We start from the raw sequence: 5793 nt of genomic DNA on the forward strand, positions 1-5793 counted from the left end.
GAGACGAACCAGGAGGCCGACAAATATCAAAGCAAAGAGTGAAATATTTTTGGGCAAGACCGGCAAGTTTGATGATTTAATGGTTGCAAAAGCATAGCAATTATATGGGATCAATAGGGAGCAGAACTGATTATTACCACATCGGCTCTCTTTTTTGATGATTGACATATCCCAAAATATATTGATATAGTTAGGTTAGTAGGTATTTATGCATCGTTTTATTTTCATTCATATTAGTAGTTATAGTATTGGTCTTGTAGTATCTTGTACTCTCATTCTAAGAATCCTAAAAGGAGTTTTGCCTATTCCTAACTTCTAATGTAAGTGCGTAAAAGTTGAAACTGAAGAAAGTGTTGGAGAGCTGTGAAATCGATGCATGGTTGGATTTCCATTGGTGTATGTAGTAGTCTTATTCTTCATGGTTCATATCATTAACTTATGATATTAGATGATGGGAAAGGCCAAAATAGAGATATTGAAAGTTATGAATAAGGAAAGTCTATTGCATCATATCATTGTATAACAAAAAGTTTAAGAATACATAAGTATTAAATGCAACCACTCTACAAGTAATTCATGGTTTTTATAAAAATATACTGCTCTCCAGGCTGCTAATGTTAGTACGGAAAAACTTGCTAGAGTTGTCGTCCTCCACGGCTTCTACAACTATATCCGCTGCGATTTCTCAATCCTTGATGAAATGGTACATCTGCTTCACATTGTTGTGTAGTTAATTTTCGCACATCGAGAGTCAATTTTACTAATTTGAGCTAAATTCGATTAGAAGCGGAGGAAGAACCTCAATGGTCTCTTAAAATGGACAGAATAGTTACCGACCCTGCTCATATGTCTTAGCTGAATACAAGTGTGGCAAAGGAGGAAGAAGATTGCAATGAAGAAGTGTAGGCAGATAAAAGGTTAAAAAATGGACTATTTGACATATGCTATTAATTGGTTTCAATTTCTTGTAGGCCTTAACATAAAAGTACATGAATCTCTCTGGCTTCTTTTGTATTTATTGCCACATTAGTGTTTATTTTGTTAGTTGTGTTTGTGAATCAAGTATCTCTAACTGTTTTCCTTTCCATCCAGTAGAAATAAGTAGGAAGTGTATTTGAACATTTGAAGAAGATAGCGTGAAGGTGACATGCAAGAAGGAAGAAATAAGAATAAAACTGGAAAATGAATGCACTTGTTTTCTTTTGATTTGATAGTGGGTATTTAATTTAGTTTGTACCATAGTATTATGGTTTCTGTATTTAATAAGAACACACAAAGGAATCATTAGCACTTCCCTTAATCAGTACCGATTTTTTAAGTGACAAAAATTAGTTTGCCCTATGTTATTTTCGTTTGTCTCTATAAATATATACTGGCTTCAAGGAAATTTTATAGGTTGGGTCAGGTTTTTAGTTGAGTCCGAATTTAGTATAAGGGATAATAACATTTTACTTAATTTACCTATCAACCAACAATTGATTGTCACGTAATAAATAGAATTTTAATTAAGATTTAAATTAAATCCTTCAGTGATAAGGGAAAAAATGGGCCATAAAGGTGGATGGAGGGATATTTTAGAGCCAATAGATTAATGGAAGGTATTTTAGAGTCAATTTCAATACTTGAAGGGTTCTTTAGGCCTTTTTTCATATGATATAATAACGAAATAAGTTGACAGCTTTTTAAATTTGTCAACAAATTTTATTTAAACACTAGAATTGTGATTTATTTCAATCGAGTATCTGGACACATAATAAAGTATTCATATTCTGACAAGTTCTATGTGATTTAACTTAGATATTTAAGAGACATGTAAGAATAAGCAGAAAAATAATTTTTAACAATTGAAAGGGTCTAATAGAAATATTTTAGGCAAATCCTTTTCATACATTATTTTACCTTATAATAGTAAAAATATTAATTTGTTATCCTCTAACACTTTCTAACGATATATGAATTACTCCATATATCATATTGGGAAAGATCTTTAAGTTTTTATTTGGTCATTCTATAGCCTTGATAGTTTTTCTTAATTTAGTTTAAAGTGAGTTTAATTCTTTTACATGAATAGATTAATTTTCTATTCTAATATTTTTTGTATTTAATAAAATCATCAATTTATCGATTAATCAAGACATATTTTCTTTTATAATATCGAAGTGATTTTACAAAGTTAAACTCATTAAAGCAAGGTACACAAGTGGGATGCATACCCTAAACTAGTTATATTAATAAATGGTTCATGCAATATATATATTTGTCAATCAATATGTATATATAAAGGAGGAATAGAGGCATGCTGATGTGGCATGCCTCAAAATTCAGCATTCCTATTTATTTAATTTCTGAGTTTTTTGAGCTTTTTTTTCATTTTAATTTTTTTTCTAAAATTTAGTTTAGTTGTTTGCCTTAATTAACAAACCCATTGATTGTCATTTACTATTACCTCTCACACAAAGCACCAGAAACAGTAACTCTTGCCATTTCAGAAAAGACCTTTTGTCTTTCCTTCTTCCTCACCTACCACCATTAACCTTTTTTCTCAAGCCAACAAGTTGGATTAAAATGGCCAAATGAAGAAATCTGATTGTTGAGTGAGTCAATCTTCTCCGGCAGTAATACATCCTTCTATTTTAAGTTAGTTGTTATATTTTGTTTTCTAAGAATCAAAGAATGTTATTTTTGACTTTTTTTATTATATCGATATGAGAAAATTTTCAATTTAAAGTACTTATAATAGTATTTTATCTTTAGCTATTAAAAGTTAATTAAATTGAATCTTCATAAATGAAACATGAAATTAAGAACATCAAATGGCTGCAGGTAAGTGTCACTTTTCCTTATGTAAAGATGAGTTTAAAAGCATAAAAGTTTTCAATCTATAATGGCTAACAAGAAGCAGGGATTAAGAAGAAATCTACATAGGGAAAGAAGTTTACTTCCATTGAGAAATATCATAAGGTATGAACCTTAGTGTCTTCATGGTGTTTGCTTTCATGTGTATCCTAACTACACTTCTGCTAACTTTTGCTTATCGCGCAGAAACTCTTTGCTACAATTTGTTTTCAGTTCTTCTTTTCCTTCTAGCAGAAGTATTGCATTTTCTGGAACGTGCTGTGGCTGCTGGTTCACCTGTCAAGTTTCTTCTAGGATTTAAAGGGTTGTTTCCCTTTGAACTTGAATCTGGGTAAGTGTAAACAGTTTTATTTGATGTTTAATCGCACATTCTACGTACGCTCTCCTAGACCTCACTCATTGGATTATATTGGGTATGTTATTGTTGCAGTAGTGCTCCTCGCTTAATCATGGAACAACAACATACTTAATATAATCCGAATAGGTGGAGTCTAAGGAGGATAGAGGGTGCGGGTGCACAGACCTTACCCCTAACTTGTAGGTTAGAGAGGTTATTTCCACTTAATCCTAGAACTATTTCTGTTTATAGCTACTAAGCAGGGTCATGGCCAATGTTTGAGTTGAAACTGAAAAGTGTATTTGAAGTTAGAAAGAGTTTGTACAAGTTGTCAGTCGTCTTGAACATAACTTTGATGATTTGTGAGTGAAAATTAGCATTTCACAATACACCTCCAAAACAATAAATATGTTTATTGAATTTTGTTTATACGTGACGAAACATGTATTTGAAGTAATGAAGTTTGGAATTTTTGATAACCACTTATACCCGACCCAATTCACCTTAGTTAGATCATATTTCCTAGTTAAAATGGATCTAAATTTACTCAGCACTGGGTGGTGTTTTTAGGTACATAGGGGTGGTTGATTTATATGATGTTCAACTATTCTACTACTTTGTTAAGTCTGAGTCGAATCCAAAATCAGACCCTCTTATTCTATGGCTAACGGAAGGCCCTGGCTGCTCTGCTTTATATGAGAATGCCCTAATGTTATTTAGGAGATTAAAGCGCCATGGATTTATTCCTCATGTAGTAACTTACAACATTCGTATTCATGGGTTGTGAAAGTCAGGACGAGGAAAATTTGCAAGAGAGTTCCTCAACAAATTGGTAAAATCAGGTTATATCCCGAATGCTATCACTTATATGACAGTGATGAAATGTTGCTTCAGATATAGACAATTTGAAGAAGGCTTTAAAATCTTTGTAGAGATGAGAAATAAAAAATATAGTACATATAATGCCTTTGCTTACTGTACATGAGAAATAAAAGATATAGTACATATGATGCCTTTGCTTACTGTACAGTCGCAAGTCTGTTACTTAAAACTGGGAGGATAACTGAGGCCAATGAGTACCTGGGATATATCATTACAAGTGGCTTTAGCCTTTATATTGTGTCTTTTAATACCATTTTCAATCTATATTGTAAAGAAGGTCAGCTGGATAATGCTTTTAAATTGTTATATGAGGCAGAAAAAGAAGGCTTGGAATCTGACAAGTACACCCATACTATCCTGATTGATGGCTTGTGCAGGACTGGTAATTTAGAAGAGGCACAACAATAATTGAACCGTATGATTGAGACGGGTTTTGATTCTAACTTGGTTGCGTGGAATTCTTTAACAATGGGTTGTGTAAAGCTGGTCACTTGGATTGTGCTACGCAGATATTTGAGTCAATGGATATGAAAGACTCTGTTACTTACTCTACCATAGTCTGTGGTCTTTGCAAATCTAGGAGGTTCCGTGCAGCATCTAAGTTACTAATATCTTGTATTAGAGGTGGTATGAAAATTCTTAAATCAGATAAATGAATTGTTATTGATGGTCTTCGTAGTTGTGGACTTACACATGAAGCAACAAAGGTCAAATCTAAAATTTGACTGGCTAAGCTTCTGCATTATTAATAAAGAATGGTGCTCAACTTCGCCACTGATCTTTGTAGTTCTACCTTCTACATATTTTACTTATTGTCATTAGTTATTTTTCATATATTTTACCATTATTTTAATTTAATCTATGATCTTTGTATTTGTAAAAAAAAAAGTTTTTTAGGACTGCGCAAAGCGCGATCAAGTGCATAGTGTAATATAAATCTATCTCAAAAAATTATCTACCGTGTTGTAGTTTTTATGCTTTCTTACGGACGCTTAACATTTAGATCTTGGTTATGGTTTGTTACTTTCAGGGACTTAAAAATAAGTTTCAAGGGGAGAATATGCATTATTAGCGACAAGATGAATGAATATTTGATGATTTTTGAATGTTCACAAAATTTATTGAAAGTATGCATTCTCTTAGAGTAGAAAATTCTCAATTCTCACAGAGTGTCAATATTCATTGAGATAAATGAAGGAAACAGTAAAAAAGGGACAAAGTAGTTCCTTGTGAAGTGTAATTATCATGTCCTCCTTAAAGAAATATTTGACATAAATATGATAATTATCTTTAATAAAAAAATGGCGTAATGGTTTAATATTGTGCAAATCTTTTATCATGATATTAATTGAAAATCAGTTGTTTAATTTAAGATGTAATTACTTTTATCCTTTTAGCAAATGATTCAAGGAATTATTATAATGAAGTATGATAACACTCAAAATTAGGTGAATGGCAGACATTGTCAATATATTTATCCAACTAAGAGTCGGGATCGAATCCACGAGGAGTGAAAACATAGATTACAAGGCCTATGTGTGTTGAAAGTTAACTAGATGTTAACTCGTAGTGCAAAATTAAACAACTTATAAAAATAAATGTGGGGCGGGGGGGGGGGGGGGGGGGCAGATTTGAGTAAATTTTGTAACAACAATGTTTGAACACTATTACAAGATTAACGTATCAAAGAGTGTAACCAACAGAGAGAAGCCTTGGGG

General features: G+C 32.2%; 1 pseudogene; it reads left to right on the plus strand.

Moving 5' to 3' along the window:
- Positions 1 to 2813: 2813 nt before the first annotated feature.
- On the plus strand, positions 2814 to 4824 carry LOC107841519 (annotated as a pseudogene).
- The last annotated feature ends 969 nt before the right edge of the window (positions 4825 to 5793 follow it).

This window comes from Capsicum annuum, chromosome 9 (assembly GCF_002878395.1).
Source record: "Capsicum annuum cultivar UCD-10X-F1 chromosome 9, UCD10Xv1.1, whole genome shotgun sequence".
In the NCBI taxonomy this organism is placed as follows: Eukaryota; Viridiplantae; Streptophyta; class Magnoliopsida; order Solanales; family Solanaceae; genus Capsicum; species Capsicum annuum.